This window comes from Aphis gossypii, chromosome 3 (assembly GCF_020184175.1).
Source record: "Aphis gossypii isolate Hap1 chromosome 3, ASM2018417v2, whole genome shotgun sequence".
NCBI classification, from domain to species: Eukaryota; Metazoa; Arthropoda; class Insecta; order Hemiptera; family Aphididae; genus Aphis; species Aphis gossypii.
The window spans coordinates 15154597-15173079 of NC_065532.1; the positions used below are offsets into that span (position 1 = coordinate 15154597).

An 18483-nucleotide genomic window follows, 5' to 3' on the forward strand; every position below is an offset into this window, starting at 1 on the left:
AACGCGTACTAATTTAAAAAGTATTTTATTTAAAAATATGATTTTCCATTATAATCGACTTACACACAAAAATAATTTAATTTATTTCTTTAATCGTGGTAGCCGGTAGGTTATATGCTTGTCCAAGCAGTAGTATAATATTATGTTCAATCGATATGAGATAATACTTTAAAAACTTTCCACACTTCGTCCTTTAAATAGTTTCATTTAAGTATGTATTACTGTGGTATCGATTAGTGGTGTGCACGAAATTGTAATATACGCCAAGGTCTGCGATTATAATTGTATCTCCTATATAATCGAAATTAGAATGTGAAATTTAAGGAGAATAGTTCAAATGCATAGCTGACCCTTAGCGGACGCTAATAAAGAATAATTTATAGTTTATTATTAACAGTAGGTTTTTCTACAACAATATGGACATATTTGCACAAGCATGACCTTTAGATCACAATAATGTTATATCCTGTACAAATTTGACCTTGAATTGGGAAAAAACTAGTGAAAAAAATAATATAATATATATATATATTATATTATATTTAATAGCAATCAAGGAACCGGATCACGAATCGGTGCAACGCCTTTTTTGCCACCAGAAAAATATTAAGTCTAACGTGGGCGTTGCCCATATACCTATACAATATGTTATGTACACTATTATACATACGTATATTATAGTATAAGTACATACCCCGACACACGGATCAACAAGTGCTGTCGGTTGCATAATTTTCCCCAAGACACACTATTATGCGGACGGGTAATCCGTATCGTCGGTAATAATTCATCAAATTTGATTTTTAACTTCACAATATATTATATACTATCGTATATTATATTCGTGAGACGGCTCGTGAGTGGCTGGCGCTCGGTTAATTTTTTGTCGTTGTTTCCTGCTTTCGTCTATACGCGTAGGTATACCACTTACTTATGACCAATGTTGGCCAATACTTTATATTGTAACAGGTGTTTGCGGCCGATTCGTCGGATAACAAAATAATATTATAACCTAGCCCAACGTCATGTAATTTGATCACGCGAAATCCACCGAAGGCAATAAAATAACTTTTGGTATATACAGTCATATTATACGTACGTATAATGCTTACGTCTATATAGTAAAAGCTAGGAGAATACAAATTAATTTGAAAATAACTGAATTTTATCGCAATAATGATAGTTTGAGCGTGAATAAAATACTGACATAATTTTGAAAACGCGTAGAGTTTTGTTTTATATAATCAAGCACATAATGTTTTAGTTGGGTTTATTGCCAGAGAAATAATATTGAATAATACACAATACAGGACAAGATTTATAACATTTTTCTTTTCAAAAATTTAAATAAAAAATCAAGCCACATTAACTATTTTATTGTTTTTTTTTTTGTGCATTTAAATCTTAAACTTTGATAACATTTGATGTTCGAATGAATATTATGAATAACATTTTATATAATCCTTAAATAGTCGTTATTTAGTTGTCCAAAAAATATTATTCGTAGAAAATTGAAACATTCCACTATTGCAGGACGTAGGTACTATATGGTCTACTTAAAAACTAATTTTTTAAATATATACTGATGTTTTCAGAATATTAAAACCGAATTTAAAGTGTTAGCAAACTTTTGAAATTTTTGAATTTTAAATTCGAAGCGAAACAATAAATATATTGATTTTACGTAACTATACATGTCTCTTAGTAGTTAGTAGATAAACTATTTCAATTTTAGATTTCAAAATCTTTTCTAGTAGAAAAGTGAATCTATTTGGTGCTTTTGGGAAGTCAAAATTTGATATTTTCAGTACTTTTAATAATAATTTAAGAAAATAAAAAAAATTTGATATTTCAAAAGTTCAAATTTTAACTATAATCAATTCATAAAATTCGTAATAATTTGAAAACTAGTTTGTAGTTAAAAATGTATAAAATGTTAAATTATTATAGCAAAGATTTAACATTTTGGTACAAGGTTTCTCATATCATAAATAATTTATTCTAGAATCAAAATCTAAAGAAATATACAAATACACTTTTTTTTTATACAAACGTTTCAAGTTCAAATTTTGTTATGATCGTTAAGTCATTACGGGATCCTGCTGGCCCGGTGGATACATTTTGAGTAAACCGTAAATAAGAAGTTTTGTATAGCTGCAGGACCATGCAAGTTATCGATAAATATTATTGCGTGTAACTGTTAACCCAATACCGCAGGACACCCACGCAAACGTGGTCACCTTGTAATGCGGTAAGCACGGTTTCACCTGTGCAACGAACACACACGCGGCCGCATTGTCGCGAATATAATATTATATACAGTGGACCGCGCATTAAGGTCGTGCGGTCAATGCTATAATGCCGTCGTAACTACACCCCTACCCCGTCAATGCGATTATGGCCCAACGTGCGTTTATGCCTGCAACCACGTGTACCGCTGTACCCAGTCGCGTCTTAGCGTTTCTACGTAAGTAAAAACATTGGGCAGAATGCTGCAGATCTGCAGTGGTGACTGCAATGGTGAAGTTGTTAAACTATAATAATATAAACGAAACATTTCAATCATGAAATAATGATGGTTTGGTCTCGTACGCGGAATTTACGAATGATAAGAGACGCATTACTGCATTAGTGATGTGTGTTTTCACATAGACGCGCCACTCGGGGCGTAATCCTCGGAAAACAAGCGGTCGAGAATTGTTTCGCCACTGTTGGTTATTATGATCGATATTCACGGCCGGAATTTCGTCGCACTACACTATACATTATACACACGCACTCGTTGACGCGAAAAAAGGAAAAAAAACCGTGAAAACGGTATACGATCGACAATCGGACAATGGCTGCGGACGTAGAGAAAGCGCCTCCGAAGACCGTTTCATGAGGTTGACTGACGGAAAATATTACGGTTACCCAATCGCCGCGAGTATTCTGTTAAGTAAATAATTTACATTAAAATAGGAACTGTTATTAGAAAAACACATATTATTTGTATTTCTACAAAATATTCCTGAAGTATAATAAAAAAAATCTCAATAATTTTACATATAACCTTTAAGTGTAATTAAAAAATAATAATAAAAATCCAAAAATAATACTTTGAATAAATCCATTAGGTATCAAAGAAGAAATGAGCATGCTTGGTGAATCACACTGTTTATTATATTATAGTAATAATATACATAATATACACTACACTAATTTAATTTTTCTAGAGTTTTTAACTATTAAGTAGGTATTAGATAATCTTATCAGAACTTAAATGTTTGTTATGTTAAATCATTTTTATTTATTATAACATTTTAAACTTCTCATAATTATTAATAAATTATTATATTTGATTAATCGAAGCTATACTTGTAAGTAATAACATACGAAGTCCAAATGGAGTCAAATCACTGAAGTCTTTCATGAAAAGAAAACAACTAACCTCATTTAAATTATAAAATTACATAGTAATTAATTAAAAACAATTATTTAATTTAATAATATTATGTACTAAACGTTCGCTTATTATTATAAAGTATAATTATTTAATTGTTAGTCAATTAATTATCTATCAAATTATGTATACAAACAAATTTGAATATGATATATATGCACACCTTTTATAGAAAACGTTAAATGTATAAGACATGTATATATTATTATATTAAATTATTTATCGTAGGACTTACGCCCATTGACTTAAACTTTCATTAATTGTACATAGGGGCAAATTAAGCTTTTAAACTAGGTTCTTAAAAAAATCTAAATGTATAATGTAAATAATATCATTCAAATTAATTTTAGTTAAATGTTAAATGTTTAATTTAAAATATTTACTAACTTATATTGATTACATAAGTCAATAGCAATTAATGTAAGAATCTATGCTATAAAGTATAAAATAAAATGAGTATACTCGTAAATCGCAATTCACTATTAATAATATTCTAATAGTGACCACTAAAAATTATTTACTATACATGTCTGTATATATATACACCTCAATTTTATTTCATCTGAACATCTGTGTGTGAAACATAATATTATATAGTCATATAAAAACGTGAATAAATTATACAATTTAATAAGCAATAACCAATTATATGAGATAATTGGCTATTTTATCATATTTAAAAAATAATCGATGAAAGCATTTTAAAGAATAATGGTTATATCTATAGTTGAATGTTTAGTTGATTTATTATTTTTCAATAAAGGAAATAATTAATAATATAATATATAAAATATAAATCATAACATTAAATTTAATTAGATATGTAAACATATTATTTATTTAGATTCTTAAATAAATCTGTATTCTAAAATATATAAAAAAAAGTTTGTATTTGTAATGCTCTAAAAAAGTCTGTAACACTACCCAATTTAATTTAATGTACTTTCAACTATAATTTATTTATTTGGCACCTCAACAAACGAAATTCAAATATGTATGATCAAAATCTTTTGACATCATCATATAAAATTATGGGTTTTAAATAATCTACTTACCAGTGAGCAAATCATGGATGACAAAATGTTGTTCTTAATTGTCGATTCTAACGTGCTGTTAGAATTTGGAAGTATAAATAACTAAATATTTTTGATATTAAATACTCCGACTGGAGCACAAAATTCTTTCTGCGATAAATCGATTGGTGACTTGATCGATTTGTAGATTTTTTTCTCCTCATTGATTCTAAACCTACTCTTAGCTTGTTTGAATTCTTGTATGTCCAATGGTCATTGTACTTATTTATTGTGTATACCTATACTATACATTTCATAAAGAAATATTATTTTTTTTAATTTATGTTTTATTTAATTATTAAATTAAGCAATAATTAATTTAAAAAAAAAACACAAATAAAGCTAAAAAAAATAAATGTTTACAGATTTTAATTTTTAAGGTTCCTGAGTAAAATAGTCTTTATATAATCAAAAGGAGCCATTAGCTTTTATAATTGGAGCCTTCTGACAAAAAAAAATTGATTTGCACTGTTGTAATATTATGTAGATTATTTATGTATAGTTTTTTTTATATATAATAATATTTAGACTGCTATATAAAAAATAGTGGTACCAGTGAAATCTCATGAGAGTTTGGTTTATTGTACGTAAAACTCCCCTGAAGGGTATTTTATATTTATAATTTATATTTTATACTTATCACGTAATTACTGCCTTACTTTTTTTTATAATAGTTGGTAACATAATCACAAGTGTTCCGTGTATAATATACATTCACCAAACTTATAATCCATAAACACTCCATACCATAATTCAATAAATAAAAAGTCACGATTAACGATTTATACAATCAGTAACTATACATATAAATGTATATTTTGTATTGGAAAAGAACTCGAACAATTTCTATGAGCTTAGTAAATATACGTGCATTGTGCCTACTGCGTAATAATTTTATACAAAAGTCTGGTAGGTTAGCCGACTTTATGTTAACTATATACCTTGAGGGTTTATTTAACGAGTACATGTAAGGAGGCATATGCGATATATTATAATATTTACCTCCATTATTTAATTGAATCAAGTTCACGAGTATTATGATATTAGAATAGCACGTTCACAATATAATATGTATTGGTTTTGATTTGTCATAAGAATAAAATCAATATATTTATGATTTTGAGTAGAGTAGAGTATTTTAAATTCTGCTATAGTCAAAGTTTGGCAGGAAAAATATTAAAATTCTTATTAATATTATAATGATAATATGCATAGGTATATTAAATGCTAAGACATGTATCCTACTAACAGAAGCAATGGTTGTATTTCTAAATATGTGTCATATATTATAAAATGTATCTTGTCGGCTTGTAATAAAATAAAATAAGTAGGTGAAGTTCAATGTGTATTATAGTATTACGATAAAAATTAGCTAAACAAATAAAACAGTAGGTAGTTACAAAATATAATAACATTGCACATATATATAAGTGCACAACTACAATGACTTACATAGAAACTTGTTTTCAAATGATAAATATTAGAACATTTAGAACTAACTCAGTAACATTATGTTACTACCCTAAACATTCTTAAATTCTATTGACTTTTCCTATACTTAACCTAAACTTTGTTTATAAATTATATAATATTTTAGCCATGAAGAAAAATCGTGTAAATATATACATAATATAATCACAATAATTCGTAGGCTTTACAAAAATCTTTCAATATCTTATAGTATCCTGTGTATTCTATAGTCCACGAGGCATTAGAATTTTTAAATAGATATTATAATATGACAGTAGTGCAATATAATTTTAAGAAAAGTTTTTCGGCCTTTTTAAACAAGGAACATTCGACCCTAGGCGGCTGCCTATTTTGATACCGCGTCATATGACCGGCTCGACCTACATTTCTCTTTTTCTTTTCTATCGTCACAATAATATAATAATATGTCTACAGTGGTATTAGTGTGTTACGTACATTCATAATTCAGTAGATTTGTACAATAATAATTATAATTTTGTTATCAGAATAGTTCGTTACTTAACATACCTTTGCCTATTTAGTATAAAAATTTTTTTAAAAAATTAAAATAATTAATATAATTTGAATAAAAATAAAAATATTTAAACAAGATTTATAAATAAAATAAAATTTTAACTATTGTGTATTGACGTGATGATGGGTACAAAAGAATTTAAAAAAAAATGTTCTACGTTTCAATTTCTGATTTTCAAAAACACCTCCCCAAAATTTTTTTCATATCTAAGTAAATGTGTCAATTTTCCTCTAAAAATAATGGTAGTTACCTGTAAACAAATAATACATAATTATCGACTATTTAAAGTAATAACACCAATTATATAACAATATCTAATTACCATGATCATTAATACTAATAACTACGTCACGTAGTTAGATTTTAAATGTTTTTTTGACAATATTGATGAGGATCAGAAATGAACAAGTAAAATTAGATGCATACCATATATTTTATTATTACATCGTGTAATACTGTATTAGTTTGAAATTTGGAGGACACATATAAAATTGAAATAATATACTCAAATCGAATGCAGTAAGACCCGAAGGGAAATGCAATTGATTGGTGTACCTACATATTTACACAGGTAGTTATTACTTATTACAGTTAAGTATTATTAGATAATATTTCGTAACCATTAACCCTGTAGAATTGGCAAAACGTTTAATATTCAATAAATAAATATTTATAAAAAAAAAACTGAAAGTAGGTATAGGTATATAAGTAGTAGATAGATAACCGGTTTATAAATTGTTACAATAGTCAACAAGCAGCTAAACGAATAATGATTATTAATTAATAATTAATGATTAATGATAAATTATGATACATTTTTGATTATGAGTAAAATTTATGTAAGGTTTTTGTTATTTAAATATTAAATTAAACAAATCATTTTTCTATATACCTAATATTGTTTTATTTATTTATTTATTTTTTTTTTTTTTTGCTTACAGAAATTAGATAAAATAATTATCAAAATAACATCAATAATTTAATATGATAACGTTTTTATTATTATTATTGAAATATTAGTTTTTACTATAAGTATTTTGGTTTAAATGAATTTGTTCATTAATGTAAGTACAATGTTTTTTATAATATCTAACTGCCTTAACTTTTATAGAATCCATTTACATTTAATCTTAACTTTAAGCCTATAATGACCCTCGATTTTATGATTTATGGCTTGATGATCGTGCTTCTGGAATATATTTACGATATATTGTCAACCATTAACCAATTATTCAAAAAGGCCAATGTCATAAAACGTTTACAAAACATATTATACAATCACATGAACTTCGAAATTCATAATCTTTAAATCTAAAGATAAATGAATACGTTTATGGCTATACATAATTATTTTCGTAAACACATTTTTTATAAATATCATGAATAATATCAGTTTCGAATAAATATAAAAAAAAAAATATTAAACATTCAAAATATATCAGCATATGTATTGCTTATACTTTCTGCGCAATGCGCATTATTAATTTATTACAAATAGGTAACTTATGAAACATTTTAAATTTGAAAGGCATATATAAACGTTTTTTTGTGATTTATTTTTATTCAAATTTTTGATTTAATCTGTAGATTTAACATTATACGAATTTTTCTAATGTTTGTATGAAATATTAGTTTTTTATTTTTGATAATGTGTCAAAAACGTGTTTTATAATAATTTAACATCAACCTTGTAAATATATTATTAATTTACAGCTGATCTAAATAATTTACTACATTATGTACATTTATGTACATTATAGTACCTATATCTATATGTATTATTATTTTGATATTTATTTCAATGTGTTTTTAATTTTTTTAATTACAACCATATATAGCTAATTTAAATTCAAGCAATTTGTACAATTGATAAAAAAATATATTAGGTACTTATAATAATAATTATAATAAGTTATAACAGTATAACTAAACCAAAACAATGTAGGTTTCGCGATCGGTGACGTTAATGTTTAGGATTCAATTAAATATTGTAAATAGAAACGTCAAGCTATACAGACATATAAATAACATAATTAGATCATTGCTTGTCGTTATTTATATTAGCTGTACCTATAACCCAGCCTCGCCCGGGAAAAAATTAGCAAATATAAAACACTGAACTATATAGGTGTATCTCGGTTTTAATATAGTAACTTCAGTTCATCGGTAAATGGGCATCGACGTAACTCGCTCTGTGAACTTATTTACTAATTCGATGGGCGATCTACCTGTGTCGGATTGAATTTGGATACAACACTCGGTATGTTTTCTAGTGTGACTCATGCTATACTCTAAGCTTGCTTGGTATCTATAAAATCGATTTTAGTTTTTAGTCTACACAATACTACGGTATACTATATTATGGTTACATTAGACATTACCTTTTAAATATATATTTACTTTTCTATAATATAATCTATATATTATTATAATTGTATAAAAGTTTCCTTTTTTTATTTTGTTAGTTTATTTCTGATCACCATTGGTCACATGACAATTATTTTATTTTCTGTAACCAATGACCCCCACTCAATGTATAAGTAAAAAAATTAAATTCTCGTGAACCAAAACGTATTTTATGTGTAAGCTACCAATGCTGGGGTTGAAAAATAAATTTAAAAACACTCCCCGAATCTCTAATAATATGTGTAGAAATTTGGTTCAAATACAATACACATATAAGTGTTATTCGTTCACCTTTATATAATAAATTATAATCTATTAATTTATCATGATACGCATGTAGAAGATTAAAATTACAATAATAATTATTATTATTATAAAGTTGGAATATTATTATTATGCGATTCGTGATGTATTCAAACACTGAAACACACATTTAAATTTACAACATAGGTATCTACTTTAAGATCATTGATGTATTATTAAGACACGATGGGTGGAGAATGATTTCAGGAGACATTCTATTATCGACGTTGTGAAAAAAAAAATCGTGTATAAAAAAATCGAGTTAAATAAATTGCGTGGAGATTGGTGAATGTGTCCGAGAATATAATATTATAACAATCGTCATCGTACGCCGTACAACAGTGCACATTATAAATAATCATCAACCAAATGCACCGGACACAATAGGATAGGCACCTGAACGAACGAAATATTCGTTGATTGCACTCGTAGCAGAAGATCCTCCTTTGTCGGTAGTCGCTATATCAACTTTTCAGTTCTCGCCGCAGGTTTATGTTCAAGCCTAAAATAAAATATAAACAACAATAATAATACATAGGTAATATACGTTATATGTACTTGTTTATAATATCTAAAGTATATTATAGTATATATACATGTAGGTACGTTGGTATTTGTTAATGTGCAAACGTGGCATTGCCCGTGAGTAATGACTGTCTCATTTATTTGTTTGTGCATATTATATTATTATAATAATATTAGGTATTAGGTACATGCTAAAGTGTTGTTAGTGCACATCCGCATAAGACATATTAGGAGATATGTTTATTACGTATACATTTTACCACGAGTAGATAATTTTCAATTAATCAGTCATCAGGTTTTCTTTCAAAGTTTAATGAAACACATTACATACATTGATTGATTGACTATTTATACCAAAAACCACAATTATTTTTTATTTATTTTTTTTTTGTTACAGTATACTTATATACAAAACAAAATAGTGAACGAATAAACATAAACATAAATACAGATCATAAATCATAATTATTATGAAATTAGATCAAAAGTAATACTGGCATCTTGACTTATCCAAACTTAGTATTTATTACCTACTTAATTTTAATAGTTATCACTTTTAAGTGCGTTAAATAAATAAAACCAGACTTATAAAATAATTTAGTATATTATTGTGGAGTTTGGAAATGTAGAGTATACGTCATGATATCATATTAGCTTACTCGTCATTGAATAAGGACTTATAAAAATACCACATTACCACCACTAAAGTCTATAAATTTGAAACACTATCTCCCCTAGTATTCTTCATATAGGAATAATATTGAAGTATCTAAATGAATTATTGTTTTTATCATTGGGTTCAAAGGATGATAGAAGGGTTAATAATACAGACGTGTAATGGAATAAATTTATTTATCTAAGTAGTTTTTTGTTAGGTAATTGATTTATATAGGTCCTTAATAGTTATTATATCTTGTAATATAGGTAATTGGAGAACAATACCCAGAAATACTGGTAATTTACATAAGATATAGATGACGAAAACAGTAATCGTTAAGTACCATCCATTGTTGATCCCAGAAACATTGTATCAGGAAAAAAAATTTTAGCTACAATATTATAGATATATTAGGCTATTTAGTTAGATATAAACATATTTATAGTTAATATACCAATATATATTTTATAAATATCACTAGACATAGGTACAATATTTTTTAACTACTTTAACAGACGAATTCGAACATACGAATGAATATATCATATTGGGCATTTTTGTCAAATTTACCTACATTGTGCAGTGATTTAACATGATAATAAAAATCAATCAAATATATTTTATTTTTAACGATACATTAGTAATAATACAAATTTAATTAAAACCACTAATGACTGTGAAATCTTTACACTCTTATTTAAATGAATAATTGTATAAAACGCATCCTAATATTTTAATATTTCAAAAAAATTTAATTAATTTCAAATAAATCTTTTCAGTTGAATCAATAGTGATATTAATATCTCCAACTATCCAAAAATGTACAAGTTAAGTTACAATCAGGTTAAAAAAAACTTTAAAATCAATAGTTAGTCATTAAATTAAAATTCCTCCATATAACTATGAATGTGTAAAAATAATTCAATATACCTATAATAATAATTAATAAAGATTAGGTTATTTTGAAAAAAAGTGTGATTGATTAATATTATTTATAATAAAAATCTGTACTTATAATTGACAATTATTTTTTTAAACTTACCTATATTATTTATATGATTAAAAAAAAAATCTATTCATCTATTCATACATTAAAATATTTAATAAAGTGTATAATAGATTATTATTAATATATTTATATTTATACAATTATTTGATAAAAATTTGTCTTATCGATATTATAATGTAAAAAATATATAGGTACAATAAGGTACATACATAATATACAATATATATCATAATAATATAGTATATATCATTAATTATTATAATCATGTAAAATCACTGTAAATTTGACGCTAATAGATAATCATAATTTCGATCATACTTCATTATGTAGGTAGGTTATTAAAGTTATAGATCGTAATAGTAATACAAAAATACCTATTAAAATTTAAAAGAAAGTAAAAATGATAAAGACTAATAAAACCAATCGAACGATATAGCAATATTTTAAATTATTATTACATAGAAGCATTAGAGGCGCCGTTCATAAATGGTATTATAGATGTAGACCATTATAGAGTATAGTATAGTTATTACTTATTAATAAAACGATAACTACAGCATTTATTATTTTATTTATGTCAACTTTTCATTCGAGCATAATATTACACAGACGTATGATTGGTTTTTAGTACGTAGCTACGAATGACTTGAAAATCATATAACGAAACAACTGTTATGTAATTTAAATGCAGTTCTTAGATGTTTTAGTGAGTACAAAACTAAAAACGTATTAAATTGCTCAATTACAAAAATAATAATAATCATTTTAAACATCATAATATTATATTATTATTGTTTTTATTTGTATAATTTTCCAATCGATCTTTAAATAAATTGTCATTATTTTGGAAAGAAATATTTATATACATTGAAAAACGGTATACCTATTAAATAAAACGTGACTATACAGGGTCATTTAAATTTTACATTACAAAAATATTGAAGATTGCATTAGAAGTTGTGTAATTCTCACTATTATAATATTATATGCATAAACTGTTTGTATCCAAATTCAATAGACGTAAGTATTTTAGTTATCTATGTACGTATATATAAAAATGCGCGTTGTGTTAACATTAACTTGCTCAATTTTAGATTTCGATTGTGCACAATGTACACTGTATACTATACACATGTCACATAGTGCATACAAAAAATATAAATTACAGACTATAATAATTTGTATACCTATATATTATATATGTAATATATGGTATATGGTATACCTATGTCCTACATATAATTTAAACAATTTATGCAAATTTTGATTACAGCTATAAATAAAGTAGGCACCATAATTCAATTTTCTGATCAAAGACACAGTCATATAATAAATTGTTATCGTGTACTCAAATGTTTAAGTCTTGTAAGTTATAATTCATAATTAGGTATACGTAAAACGAAATAAATATAATCAGAAATATAAGAGTACCTAAAAGTTAAAAAATGATTTTAAATGTTTTTTAAATATTTGATTACCTACCATTTTATACTCCTATAGTTTTTATTGCTTTTTATATATATTAATATTTTACCAATTTAATATTATGTATTACGATTTACGAGCTCTGATAGAATATTGTATAAGATTACCAATAACATTAATAGGTATCAACTAGTATTCGTCATGAGTTCATGACATTATAAGAATTATTTTGTATAAAATAAATAGTATTATTGTCCTTAAGAAGTACAGCTGCCCTTTAGATTTTGTTTATTTCAACTAGCAACCAGTCACATAATTAACACTTAATGTCATATTATGCCACATAATCAATAGTCAACGGTTATCTATGCGTATAAATAAATCTATAAGAAAATACGAAAATTAGATGGAAATATACCATCTTCCATCAGTAATATACACATAATAACGATTTATTTTTTATAATTTTAGTATGAATTCTTGAAAATATTAAAAATATAAATCCTATTTTATTATGACGAACAAGGACTTGTATTATTCTATACGTCTTAAGGCCGTTCTTTCAGTGTCCGGTTAACGGGTTAAGTGTCGGTTAAGACTAACCAGTAGAATTCTATCGGTTAACACATAATAAATACTGCTGGTTAGCGTTATCAGACACTAACCGGACATTGTAAGAACGGCCCTTAAGAAGTTAAACCATATCTGATCACTGTGTAGGCTAGAAGTGCGGCACGCAACATACGATTATACATATAGGTACCCAGTGGCCAGTCGGCTGAATAAGCGTCGGCTTATTCAAGATTTTACAGCTAGAGGCAACGAAAGTTTTGCCACCTCTTAGCAAAAGAACAACAACAATGAAGATTATAGCATAATAATATTTTAACATGCAAGGTTAGGTTGGAAAATCCAAATTTTTATAATTACGAGTACCACGAATAAAAAAAAAAATACGGTTATGTATTACCACTTGGGTGTTTTAAATAATTATGAGTTTAATTTTTTAATTGACTTTGATAATTATTTTTTTAACAAACAATTTTCCAATTTTTGTGAAGAAAGTCCGTTTATTTCCGTATTTTTTTTCCAAGTACATTTAGTTTTTAGTCATACTACCGATTTACCTACTTATGTTGCAATACGTTGTTATATAGTTACATTCAACATAATAATTAATATTATACAATATACATTATACAAATATAAATATAATATATATATTATTACATTTTTAACACGTTAAAAGTATATCAAACCAGTTAAAGTAATTATTATAAAAACAAATATGATATGTATGTCATTAAATTCAACATATTATGTAAGTTTCGACGTTTACATATTTTCGACGGCGCTACTACACTGGTAGGTACTCGGCGTATTGACTATTGACATACCTCGTACTCGTACCAATGTAGTAATGCCCTATATATATTATTAAACTTTTATAGTATTGAATTACTCCAAACTTACTTTTTAACCCAAGTGCACGTGTGGCTCGTATGTCGTGTAACTAAACGTAGAACGTTATTCTGATTTCAAAACCATAACTTAATCGTGGACGCGGTTGAATAAATATAATTTAACGGACAAGTGTTAATTCTATAATAACGCCGTCTGCATCATTTTATCTGACTCCTAATGGAAACTAACACGGTTTTTTCATATTGATAATAATATAATATAATACAGTCTCTTATTATATATATATAAATAGAATACAGTGTCTTAGATAAATAACAATTGTTGTAGTAAATAATAAATATATGTATAATGTATTTTATACAAAGCAAGTACCTTAAATATACGTACTTCAAATATACGCCTCTAATATTAGAGTATAGGTGTTGCACTGCTTGCAAACTGCATATTATTATAATAATTCAGTTGCGCAAATTATAATTTAAAACAACAATCGACAAAGCAGCAATAGTACTATTTAATTATTTTGACCTTTGATAAAACATTATAATGGTGAAAAAAATTTATGAATATACAATAATAACGATAAGGTTATGTAAAAATATATACCTATGCATGCACGTATATTAATTACAGCCACTGGTCCACTGCACAAATATTTATGATTATTAAAATAATAAACGAAAATGTGTGCATTAAAATACGCATAATGCCTATGTCTTACGTGCACTGCAAACTGTAATATAGTATACACATAGATAGTATATTATATTGTATCTTTATAAGGCGAAATGAAATCAAAAGTTATAAGTAGAATACACTCACGATTATGAGCGTGAGGTTCACGACTTATAAAAATGTTAATAAAATGAAATAGTTTTATACGTATAGTACAATAACAACTATAGCTAGAGGAAAGAAAAGAAAAAAACGAACAAACGCGGTTGGTACGCGCCTTATATTCGAATGCGATCATTAAAACGCGGTTACAGTAAAAGTATTTTTATGAGTTTTCATATTTGGGCATTAGGCGTATATATTTTATAACACACAAAAACGTTTTACAAAGACATAATGATATTTTCGATGTTTCTTTTCGCTAGATGTTCACAATACAATAGATGATCGCTTTGACATTATCATTAAATATCTTACAGTTTTCGTTTATAAATGTAATCAAAGTAAAAAAAGCGAAAATCTCGGATAATATACGGTTTCTGTACCTATATAGTCTTGTTCTAGTAACTAATATAAGCGTTAAGTCGATCAATCGTCGGTTAAATTTTTGTAATTTTATCCAGATCTTTTACTCGATTTTTACCGTTTTTTAATAATATAATATAAATAATAAAACTAGTTTATGTTACATTTTATACTAAAATCATCAAAATTCCAAAACGGAGCAACATGGCGCTAACTAAGGAAGTACACAAGTCACAAGTACAGACTCATTTATAACTCATTACTCTAGTATACCAATACTCGTACTATTTTTGACGCTATATTATCAGCAAAGGTTTGTGGAGAATCTAAAAACTATAAATCATCCTAATATCCTATCTTATAATTCACGCGTCAAATTGTTTGAAGCTATTGGCAATATATATTATTATAATATTAAAAGTATACCATGCGTCCATGCATAAAATATAAATCAAATGTATAAAGTACAGACATAATACGGTCTGTTGACTGTTACGTGGTCTGACCTTTGAGTTTGAAGAACCATAAATATTATTATGATAATATAAACACAATTGAACGATAAAATCTCCAAAGATGATGTTATTATCTCATCTTAATATCGAGACGTCAGAATAGGAATACGCCACGCCGTGTTCATTGTTTGCTTGTATCTATACTTATCTATTCACATCCATATATGATATATTAACGAGTGAAAATAAAATTTTCCGCGTAGGTATTTGATTATATTTTAGGAAAGTTTAAGAGGTTCAAGAAGTATAATGTATAAAATCCAAAACAATATTACGATATTAGTATACCTATCTGTATTATCAATACCCCATGGCCCGTTTATGAGTTGACCAATCCTAACTTACCAAATATTTAGAATAAAAACCCATAATTAAATTTTTTACAAGATTAAAAGATTTAAATTTTGGTTTTAATTAGAATAAGAAGATACCTATCGAGAAGACAACAACTTACCAATATTCATGATTATTGTATATAAATAAATTTTTTCTCCACAATAAAAACCAAAAAAAAAAAAAAAATACTTCAACTTTCAAGTATAATCGAACCTAAATATTATGTCAAACAAAATTTTAAATAAACATATACAGTTGAAGTTAGTACATATTTCATAACTTATTACTATGATTTATAAAACACATTTTTACGTCACCTAATTTATATGTATCAATATTTTTAATACACTGTAGCTACTAATTTAATAATTAATAAAAATATTAATTGTCTTGTTTTTCTAACGTCCAAATAAATTCATTAGAATTTTATTTGAGTAACAATTGAAATTACTTTACATTGGGTACATTTATCTATAAGTAACTAGACAAGTAATTTACTGATATAATATAAAATACGACGTATAGCCCATAGGTACTTACTCCATAGTTATTGTGCGATAATTGCGTTTTCGTTCTGTCGTTATTGCAGGTGCACTCGTTCGCAAAACGGCGTCTATTATTACATGCCTCGTTTTCATGTTCTCCTATAATTTTTTTCATGAATTATTATAAAAAATATGCGATTTTTATGAAACGCAATTATTGAGAATAGCTATAGATTAATAATAGTATGTAGGTACCTACGTCTGGAATCACATTAAATAACATAAGCCCGTAAAATAGTTGACCTCATAAGTCACAGCCCTCAAACCATATAGTGTTTACTATTGTACTATACATTGTACATAGTATGAATTATAATGTAGGTTACCACCTAGGTTACCACTTATATACCAGGTGTGTTAATATGCTGTCGAATGTCTCGGCCGCAAACACGTTCGAACCGTTTGAGCGCTAATCAGCCGTGTAAAAATCGCCGCCGTCACCGCCTCGTCACTTATAAAATAATAATATTCTTATGTCGTCATAATTTAAAAAACCGTTTTAGTCCTTAATAGTTTTTAATCTCAATAGCAACTAGCACCGTTCGCTCTATACCGCATCTTATATGTATTATTATTTATTATTATTATCATAATCACCATCATGAGGTATATTTATGTTTTTTGGCATTTACCAATTTATTCTTCACAAAGATTACACACACATACGTACATAGTTCCAGTAGTACGGGTAGGTGAGAGGATATTTTTCGGGGATCGTGACCCCTCATTTGCCGTAACACTAACCTTGCCTACTATTATTGCTTCAGTTGTAGTAGGTGCAGTAATTATTAACTAAATCTAAAAAAATTAAATACATAATTCGTTTGATAATTTAATATTAATATTACTTTTACACATAATATAACACCTCAAACATTTAATTTACAAAAATAATTAGAAACACTCAAGTAGGTAATTAGTTTCACCAAAATTACGTTTGTACTTTTTATTTAATTGATTATTCCACAATATCTGAAATGAGGATTTTTCTTAGGTACTTACTACTACTACATACTTACCAGAAATACAATATCGTTTTTATCATTGTATTGGAAAAATCTTCAATAATATTACGTTTACAATTTGTATAACATTTACCCGGTTAACGATTGAAATACATGGAAGAAATCCATATTCAAAATATCGAATAATTTAACTAAAACAAAATTACTTAAATTTTAATCTTTATTTATTTCAATACGTCGCGATATGTCGGTGTTTCTACAAAAGAATAATATTAATGAATTTAACTATTGGTGTTTTGAATTTTTTTGACTGTTGATCTTTCGTATAAATGTATAATACATGATGTCGGGTTATGCTTTCAATGAGATATTCTTTAGACTAAGTCACTTCAGTGGCAGCGTGAAGGCAGTTTTTTAAGTCCCGGGACTCAAGTGAGTGGGTGGGCGGGTGAGCGAGTGGTTACTAGTATAAGAGTATGGAGTATAGTACTAGTAATTTTATAGGGCGAAATAATCAAAATATATAGACGAGTACTCGAATTAGGAAGGTTTCAAAACATAGGTAATGTTAGCAATAGGTTATAGTATTATATAAATAATAATAGGTACTAATAGGCATTCAAATTTAGATGAATCAAAATCAAACATCAA

General features: G+C 26.6%; 1 long non-coding RNA gene across 3 annotated transcripts; it reads right to left on the reverse strand.

Moving 5' to 3' along the window:
• Window positions 1-5354: 5354 nt before the first annotated feature.
• LOC126551410 (uncharacterized) lies at window positions 5355-17822 on the reverse strand. Of its 3 annotated transcripts, XR_007605309.1 has the most exons (5): window positions 17538-17822; window positions 16863-16966; window positions 8902-9731; window positions 8642-8828; window positions 5355-6770 (listed from the first exon to the last, which is right to left on the reverse strand). It is a non-coding gene; the product is annotated as an uncharacterized LOC126551410 (long non-coding RNA). The 3 variants fall into 3 exon arrangements; XR_007605310.1 differs by lacking the exons at window positions 16863-16966; window positions 17538-17822 and adding an exon at window positions 14320-14545 and having other exon boundaries at window positions 8675-8828; XR_007605308.1 differs by lacking the exons at window positions 16863-16966; window positions 17538-17822 and adding an exon at window positions 14320-14545.
• Between the last annotated feature and the right edge of the window lie 661 nt (window positions 17823-18483).